This window comes from Vulpes vulpes, chromosome 13 (assembly GCF_048418805.1).
Source record: "Vulpes vulpes isolate BD-2025 chromosome 13, VulVul3, whole genome shotgun sequence".
Taxonomy (NCBI): domain Eukaryota; kingdom Metazoa; phylum Chordata; class Mammalia; order Carnivora; family Canidae; genus Vulpes; species Vulpes vulpes.
Genome location: NC_132792.1, coordinates 131473681 through 131483890, shown reverse-complemented (window position 1 = coordinate 131483890; position 10210 = coordinate 131473681). Strand labels below are relative to the sequence as shown.

Below are 10210 nucleotides of genomic sequence, written 5' to 3'. Positions count from 1 at the left end.
TTCTTGATGCAAAATTGGTCTATAACATGCAGTTTTGTATTTAGTCTTTTTTAAATGTTACTTAGTCTGTTGTTTTAAAAATGGTCATGTGTATGTTTTCTCCCAATGAAATTCTATCCACCTTAAAAGCAGAGATTGTCACATCCCTAGAGTGTCTAGCTCATTACTGGACACTCAGTAACTGTGTATTCATGTAACTCAGAAAGCATATAGCGTACTCTAGATATAAATTGCAGTAAAACATCTCTCCATGGCATATGATGACTTGAACAGATACTCATCTAATGTGACTAGCTTCCTATAACAGAATAGGGACCTGGTAAAAACTAGTTGAAATACCTTCTTGCCCCACGACCAATACTGCTTTCATACAAAATTACACGTGTTGTGAGGATGATTTTTTTGTAATGATTATATTTTTCCTCAAATCCATCTCAGATTCTGCATTACAGTATGGGCTGTTGCAAAAAATTCTCCATATTATACAATATAAATCTAGGCTATACCATTCACATTCATGTAATTTAAGATATATCCTGTAGAGTTGTACAGTGCACGACCTGCACAGACTCACACAGCAGCCCTGATTGCAAGGCCTTATTCAACTAAGACATCAGAATCAAAGAACCCATATGGTGGCTATTTCTTGAGAATGAGATGTGTATAGACTTAAAAACATAGTCCTTTGTTTAAGCCATAAAGCTAATATGTGATCTTAGGAATTATGTCATGCTACATCTGTTAGATAACTATTCACAACATTCATAAAAAAAACATAAGGACTCATAAGATAAATTTCTCCAAAGACCTTGGGTTTAACGTCCCTGATACTTAGTTTCCTGTTTCCTTACTTGTAGCATAAGAATGAAATATGCCTTATTTGCCTCTTGGAGTTATTGCGATGATTGAGTCAGGTATGAAACTGATTTGTGACCTGAACATTAAAAATAATGTTCCAAATCTTGCTTTCCACGCTTTCTCGGTGTAGGATTTTGGATCTTACGCATAAGCTTGAGCAGAAGCAGGTCTGAGAACTTGTCCTGAGCTTAGAAACCAGAGGGCTCTTCATTTGTTCAAATAGGATCCCGGTGCTTAGATTTTCACCACAGGTCAGCTCTGCTACCTGCACTCTTGCTGGGGTGACATGGAAGGGCACAGGCTGGGGAACCCCCCTCAGTGGGAATCCTGCCTCTGCCCCTATGATGTGACCCTGCAAGTCATTAACTTTCGGAATTTCAGATTTATTTATGAAATGAGGCTACCATTATCTTCCTCACACAATTGTGCTCCAGAGTAAATGAAATAAGCCCTTTCTCTCATAACCCAGAATACCAGGCTTTGTGAAATTGACAAGAGTCCAAGGGATACACCCATTTCTATGTATTTGTTCACTAGAGCTCAGTGAGCCTGGGCTATATTAATGCAGTTTCCTCGGGAAATATTTCATTAAATTGATATTTAATTTTATGACCTTAGCTCTGTTAAGGCAAACCTATCATCTGAGTGTCACACACTTCCCATGTATGCCCTAGTTTTCACCCTTGACCTCCACAGGACTGTGCTCTCTTCTTTGATACACTCTGAAACAGACATAGCTCCATAATGATTTAATGAGAAACAGATGAGTCAAGTAAAAGGCTTCATATCCAAATCAGACTGTGGAAAATTAATAAAGTTATCCTTTAGATATCTATGCTCTTTATCCTCAAAGATCCTATTCTCTGCCAGCTGTCTCTTCATTGTCTTTTCCCAAAGTTCTTTGAACATTTCCATGTCTTGACTCTAGAAATTTGGTTCTTCCCTCTGTTTACATGACCCATTCAGGAAATAAAAGTCACTAGAACCAAAACAATCCATTACCTGTGATAAAGGACAGGGAAATTATTAGCAGAATAATTAGTAGAAATAATGAGATATTTTATTTCCCTTCGGCCTTGGCAGTCTTGTCTTATTAGTGGCTGTCAGCATTCCATGAGGTACAGCCTTCCCTGTGTGACCCTGAAAGGCTAATTGGAGCTAAGCTTTACTCGGTACCTTGGTCAAAGCAACAGATCTGATGGTAGTGTACTAATAGTTGTAATAGTAGTAGGTAGCATGATGATCATATTATTAGGGTAAGGGATTTTTAAAGTTAATTATCTTAAACTTATTTTAGGTGACATCCAATTATCTTATTTAACATCCAAATTCGGGCAGTCTGGGTGGCTCAGCAGTTTAGCGCTGCCTTCACCCAGGGTGTGATCCTGGAGAATTGGGATGGAGTCCCATGTTGGGCTCCCTGCATGGAGCCTTCTTCTCCCTCTGCCTGTGTTTCTGCCTCTCTCTCTCTGTGTGTGTGTGTGTGTGTGTGTGTGTGTGTGTCTTTCATGAATAAATAAATAAATAATTTTTAAAAATCCAAATCCATATTATATCAGGAGAAAACTGTCCTTTCTTGATAAGGCTCTCAGGTAGAAGAACATTACGAGAAACGTTACCAGAGGCTGTGGACACACAGAGCATCTAGAGGTGGGAGGGAAAAGTATCTCTAACTGCAAGTCGAGGCAACATATGCCATAGCATGCTGAGGAGTGCAAGCCAGAGATGCTGTGGTTCAGAGAAGGGAGGGATCACATGGCAAAAGGCAGCAGAATTTATAGATAGAATTAGATCCTGAATGCGGTCTAATTAGGAACCAGAAGGTAAGTTAAGCAACCAATGTAAAGGTATTGAAGTCAGAGATGTCAGACAGGTTTTATGGGCTTAGCAGAGAACCAGCAATGACAAAGGCATAAAACAGCTTTAAATCCCAGGTGAAAGCCTGCAAAATTTATTCTGGGGTTTCTGGGAACCCTTGAGCAAGAGAGTGACAGGATCATAGTGACATTCTGGGAAGATGTTCACTTTCAAGGGTTTAAGAGTCCAGAGAAACGGAAGCAGGGAGACTAGTCAGTGAATGTAATTATTCAGGCCTGATGATTTGGGTGGGGGCCAGGAAGATCTCAGGGTGAAACATTGTCAAGGCTTTGGTTTCTGACTCGCTGGGGTGGAGGGACAGAGAGGGCAACTGTAAGGAGCTGCAACAAAGCATTCAGAAAGGAAAAACATAAAACAAAGGTTCTGGTTAAATATGGTTTATGCAAATATTCTCTTTTTCAAAGAACTTGTAGGAAAGTCCCTTCTTTGTTATATTTCCTCTTCATGAACATATCTCCTTTATTGTTAATATAGGACTGAGTCAGGGATACAGTCAGAATGGCTCTGGATTCATGAAGGCAAGTGGGTGAGACCGAGGATAGGAAGGTTAGGAAAAGCCCCCAAACTCAAAGCTCTTAAAAATGTGGGTTTGAATCAATTCTGACTCCTTAAATGAAAGCAATATGAGTTTAGTTTCAGAAATGCCATTTTGATAGAGACTCTAATGCAGACAGGCCAACCCTGTCTCAATGCACTGGGAAGCTTCTGGAAATGTCTGTGGGTAGGGCTCACTTGGACTGAGTGGTCAGTTTCATGTGGATTTAGACTTAAGCGGAAGGCAAGTTTGATGGTGCACAAGACATGCTTGATTGTGCTAATTACCTCTGGAGTTTTGGATGAACTTCCTAGAGAAATCAGTATCTCTTTAGAAAGCATGTAACTGCAGGAATCCAAACTTTTCTATTATGAGGAATTCTCATTAAAGTTACAAAATTGCAAGATAGTAGTTATTTTTACTATCCACTAGTTGAGAAAATACAGATGTATGTATGGATGATTTAAAAAAAAAAAAAAAAAAAGACTTCTTGCCTAGAGGGTAGCTAAGGCCCAGAGATTAAAAATCACTGCTTGTTTCCACACTGCAATTTTTTAACAAGATTTTAAAAAAAATTTTTTGAGAGAGAGAACACATGCATGAGCTCCAGCAGAAGCAGGAGCATGAATGGGGGAAGCAGCAGAGGGAGAGGCAGAGCAGACTGCCCGCTGAGTGCAGAGCTGCCCTGGGGTTGATCCTGGGATCCTCAGGTCCCAACCAACCAGAGCAGAATTCATATGCTTAACAGACTAATGCCATCCAGGCATCCCTGCAATTTCTTTAAAGAGGCCAACTTTGGGACACCTGGGTGGCTCAGAGGTTGAGCAACTGGCTTCAGCTCAGGGCCTGATCTGGTCAGGGAATCGAGTCCCACATCGGGCTCTCTTCGAGAAGCCTGCTTCTCCCTCTGCCTACGTCTCTGCCTCTCTCTTTGTGTCTCTCATGAACGAATAAATAAAAATCTGAAAAAAAAAAAGCCCAACTTTACAGATAATCAGTCTTTTCATCTTCATCAGATTGTGTATTCACCTGCAAACCCCATGCAAAAAGACCTATGCTTGATTTCATGAATGTGTACAGAATATCTCACTTAACAATTAGGCAATTCTACTACATTTGGAATATATACAGAAATAAACCATATATTGAGCTGTAAAGCAAGTGTCAATAAATTTCTAGGAACTAGAATTATACAGATCAAAGACCCTTCTATTTGTTTTAATAAAAAAATAAATTTTTTAAAATTCTAGTATCCTTAATATTTAAATATATTTAAATAACTCATAAGTCAAAAAATCAGAAAGAAAATTTTGAACTATTATAATTGGATGATATTAAAAAGAGTGCATACCAGCAAAAAAAAAAATGTCAAAGAAAATTTATCATTGTAATGCTTATATTAGAAAAGCCAAGAAGGCTAAAACTTAAACATTCAATTTAAGGAATTAGAGAAGCAAATGACAGAACAAGCCATAAGCAAGTAAAAAGATGGAAAGAATATATTTAAGGGAAGAAATTAATATAGAGAAACAAAGGACAATAGGATCAAAGAGGATCAAAAGTAGACAACCTAATAAAAAAAGAAAAATGGTATAAATGTACAAAATTAGAAGTATAAAATATATATATTTAAAGATATCATGGATGATTTTTTTAAAAGATTTTATTTATTTATTCATGAGAGACACAGAGACAGAGAGAGAGGCAGAGACACAGGCAGAGGGAGAAGCAGACTCCATGCAGGGAGGCCGACATGGGACTGGATCCCGGGCCTCCCGGATCATGCCCTGGGCTGAAGGCAGCGCTAAACCACTGAGCCAATTGGGCTGCCTGATGGATGTTTTTTTTTAAATTAAGAAAACAGTAAGAACAATTTACTAAAATTATATTTGGTAATATCAATTTAAACACATTTGCTAAAGAAAAAAATTTACTTGAGAATTTTATTCCTCCCAAAATAGAAAGACTGAATGGTCTCCTATAATCATTAAAAATTTGAACCTGGAGTTAAAACTCATATCACATGTTTTCATCAGTCTCAGGGTGCCTGAGTGGCTCAGTTAAGTCTCTAACTTTTGCTCAGGTCATGATCTTAGGGTCCTGGGGCCTAGCCCCACTTTGGGACCCCACTCAGCAGGGAGTCTTTCTCTCTCCCTCTGGCCCCCACATTCTCTCTCTCAAATAGATAAACAAAATCTTTAAAAGGAAATAAAACATCAGACTTAGATAGTTCTACAGGTGGGTTCTACCAATTTTCAAGCAAGCAAACAAAGAAACTCCAGATTTTATCACATATGTTCAACAATTTCTAGAGATATAAAATAATGAACTATTCTCCAACTATTTTATGAGGCTAACATATTCTAGATTCATAAACCAGATAAAAATTTTGGAAGAAAAAAACAGTTATAGTCCCATGTCACTCATAAATATATGTGAAAAAATTTTACATATAGTATTAATAAGCCAAATATAGCAGAAAACAAAAAAAATATAACCTTGTGTTCAATCTAGGTCTATTTGCGGAGTATAAGGGGAGAATTTACATTAGAAAATCTTTATAAATCACCAATTAATAGATTAGAAAATAAAAACTATATAAGCATCTCAAAATTGCAAAAAAAAACAAAGAACTTATGATTTTTAAAAAGGAAAACTTTTGGCAAGTCATAAAAAGGAATTATTGCCCACAACATTCACCATGTAGTACAGGCTCATTGTATGGGTGTGGGGCTCCTCTCATGCAGGACTTTGCCTAGAGGATTCCCAGCTGGGCTGGCTGAAGCTGTGTCAGGGCTGTGCTACCATCTGGTGTGCCTGCTACCCATTCTCCCTTCCTTCCCCCTTCTTTTATAGGAGTCATGCTTGCATCCCATTCTAAAGGTTCTTCCTCCCTACTGATTTGTTCCGTTTAGCCTCCATGGGTGTTTCTTTCAACACGACTCTTGAACCAGATGGTGAGTTAAATATCTGTCTACCCATCTAAGTGCCTGTGTATTGGAGAACCTGACCTGACACACTATCATCACTACTTCAATTCTCCATTATGCTGTGTGCCCAAGGTCTGGCTGGTGCAGTCTCTGGTCCTCGACTTAGGCTCTAGACACCCTAGAGTAGTTGCCTTTCCTGAATTTGCTCTGTGCTTTCTTGTGTACAAATCTTCACTTGAGCTGTCGCCTAAACCTTCCCCGATCCCCATTTATTCAAGCCTAGCTCATCCTGCAAGACCTAGCTCATGAAAGGGGATTTCTCCTAAATCCCCAAATTGGAGTCATCTCTTCCTGTACTAAATTTTAACAACACTCTGTGGAATTACAGTATTGATCACAATCTGTCACATATTTGGTGTATAATTCTTCTTCCAGATGATTAGCTCCTAAAGTATTGTCAACGGCCAGATGATTAAGGCCTGAAAATTGCTCGCAGCTGTGCTCAGTAAATGTTAGAGTGAAACCAAGATAAAAATGTAACCCATCTATTTATGCCTTGTAAATAGGAATAAAAACATTCTTTTTTAAAAAGACTTTATTTATTTATTCATGAGACACACACACACACAAAGAGAAAGAGAGAGAGAGAGAGAGAGAGAGAGGCAGAGGGAGAAGCAGGCTCCATGCAGGGAGCCTGATGTGGGACTTGATTCCAGGACTTCAGGATCACACCCTAGGCCCAAGGCAGGCCTAAACTGCTGAGCCATCCAGGGATCCCAAGAACAGAAACAGTCTAACACAAAACACTCCCACTCATTCCACCATACTTCATGACAGGGATAATATGTCATTGTGGACCCAAACCCTGCAGAGTTCTGCTTAGCTGCAAGATCATTTTAGCTTTCCTTTTCCAGGAAGGATCCTGAACAGTACCTCCCTGAAAAAAGTAGTTGTGACATGTAATTAAACTAGTATTATAAGAAGTTCTTTACATCTAGCTTAAATCCCTCTTGCTGAAGCCTCATTATATTTTCTTTTCTTTGGGGGAATGAGTAGAGACAGATGTGATTGGCCAACTCTTCCACAAGGGGAAAGCCAATATTCTAGTTACAGTTAACCCAAGATCATTTATTTTTGACAACACCTGAATGCCTTCAAAAAACTTTAGACAGAAACTGGTGGTGGTCCTGAACCATCACCCCTGGCTAAGGGTCTGCTTCTCCTGGTTAGGGTTTGTATTTCTCCCATATGTGAGTTGTCTAGGCTGGGCCACTTCCTCAGAAGACGACAGATATTGGGTGGGCCATCTGGAAAAGTTCCCTGAGGTTACAGGTCACCACTTCCCCTTCCTGCTTTGTTGAAAAGTAATGCCCAGGCTTGGCTGAAGCCTCCCTGGCCAAGTGCTAGTCAGCCCCCGGGTTGGCTGAAAGTGTATTCATCGAACATTTTCAGATGATGCCCAGAAGAAAGTCCTAGGGAAACATCTGAGTCGGAGCCTGATTCATGCCCTGGTAGCAACAGTAGCAATGCAAACAGATAACAATTTGGATAACAGAGTGTGTTGGTATAAGTGAAGATAAATTTAGCTATCAGCTTTGTAATGCTGACAAGGGACATGCCAAGAGACTCACTTTTCCTCAGAAGCAATTTGTTATTGCCAAATATCCGGTTGGTCAGATTGCAGAGGAGGGTCTTTCTGTATATTCTGTCCCTCTGTCCTGACTGTGAGCACCAGCTGAACTGCCCCTGGATGCAGAAGAGAGATGGGGTACACAAGGGAGTTGATATGACCAAGCTCTGTAGCATGAATGATAAAGGAGCACATAGCACAAGCACCGATATTAACTTGTCTAGTCAGAGTTTACTTTATCCTTCTCCCTCTGCCACTGTGTTTATTGGGCTTGAGAGGAATAGTGAAGCTGGAATTTAAAAGGCTTAATATTAAACCCAGTTCCCAAGTTTATAGCTGTGTGTCATTTTCCATAGCCTTAAAATGAGAATATCACTTGTAGGTCTCTGCCACTAATATTAACCCTAAATTGCTCTTATGAACCCCAAATACATTCAGCCTGAGAGACTAATAAAGGGCTACTTCATGATGATTATGACCTGCAAAGTCACTCTGGATAGCCTTAGAGCTCCTATACATACTTCACTATTCCAGGCGACACCATTTACGATGTATTTCATATGGATGGCACCCCCTTGGGTTAAGCAAGGTATTTACTCTGGATACTAAAATGTAGTATTTGTATAAAAATTACTACCATTTATGGATAGACAATCACAATGGTCTCAAATTCACATAAAAATGTTGCAAGAAGGAATTATCTCTGTTGTATAGATGGGAAATCAGAGGCTCAGAAAATTCAGTCAGTTGACCTCCCCTTTCTCAAAAAGAGTCAACAGTTGAGGATGAAGGAATAAGGTTTTAAATCCGTTTGCCTGAGTGCACCTGAGTGGTTTAGTTGGTTAAGAGACTGACTCTTGATTTTGGCTCAGGTCATGGTCTCAGAGTCATGAGATTGAGTCCCGCTGGATGCAGAGACCCTGTTTGAGATTCTCTCTCTCTCTCTTTCTCTCTCTCTTCCTTCTCCCTCTACCGCCCCCGCCCCCCCGCCATTCTCTCTCTCTCTCTCTCTCTCTTTCTCTCTCAAATAAATAAAATCTGAAATCTGTTTGCCTGACTCAAAAGTTTGGGCATTTTCCCACCATTCTGTCAAACTCAAATACCTCAGCAGTAAACTAACTCTGTGAGGTTAATGTTATTTTTGTCTCTATTTTGCAGATGAAGAAGCTGAGGAAGAAGAGTAACTTGCTCAAGATTACATATCTAGTCAATGACAGATCTGGGATTTAAAGCTATTTTTTTTTAAAGATTTTATTTATATAATAATGAGAGACAGAGACGTAGGTAAAGGGAGAAGCAGGCTCCCTGCAGGGAGCCCGATCAGGACTCAGTCCCCAGACCTGGGATCATGACCTGAGCCAAAGGCAGATGCTCAACCGCTGAGCCATCCAGGCGTCCCCAAACTGGGATTTAAATCCAGGGGGTTTAGCTCTGGAGTGTGCCCACTTAACTCCTGGCGATACTAACAATGATCATGTAAATCACTATTTCATGGCTGCATGGTACATGCTATAAAATAAAAGCATAGTGTTAGAGCATATAACGTTGTATTTATTTTTATTCAAATGTCATTACTCACTCAGTTTTTATTCAAATTTATATATGTCTTATACTGAGAAAGAAATATAGGAATATGTGTGTACATGGGTGTGTACATGTATGTAGATATTCTATATCAAATTTTTAACCACAACTATCTCTAGGTGGTAGGATTTCAAGCAACTTTTAAAAAAATATTATTTATGATTTTTGTAATATCTACTTTTTAAAAACAATAATGGTATGTTGATTTAATTATAAACATTATAACGCATTTTGGGAAAATATCCTATATACTATAAAAATTAGATTTGGATTTAAAATATTATCTTCTGGTGGAGTGGGGGGTGGGGGCTGATATCCAAAGGAAAAAACATTCACACTGAATCTTTCCATGACTTATCTCTAAAAAAATACATAAAAATTGAGACTCACATCCACTAAATTTCTCAACTAAATGTTGAATAAGAGTCCTTTAGCTTCAGAAGATATGATACTATACTCAAATTTTTCACCATTTAACAATAAATCTCTAACATTCAAATCAATATTTGCCTGACTTAAATCAAACACAGGAAGGGGCTTCTCTTCATGGGAGGCATGCTATTGTGGAAAAGCAAAGGCTTCCAAATCATTTAGAACTGCAGCCAAATCCTGACTCTTCCACTTCCTAATTATATGACTTTGCCCTATCATATAATTTAATCTCTCTGAGGCTCTATGTCCACACACACATATATATATCATGGAGGATATGTCAGTGCTGCAGGATTGTTATTAGATTCAACTCCATTGTGAGATTAAACATCACATATGTAAAGTGCCTGGTTCTTTGCTTAA

General features: G+C 39.0%; 1 long non-coding RNA gene across 1 annotated transcript in view; it reads right to left on the bottom strand.

The window, feature by feature from the left end:
- The window catches only part of LOC140594989 (uncharacterized), a 134291-nt gene that overhangs the window by 62079 nt on the left and 62002 nt on the right, over positions 1-10210 (bottom strand). The gene's annotated exons all lie outside the window — the stretch shown is intronic.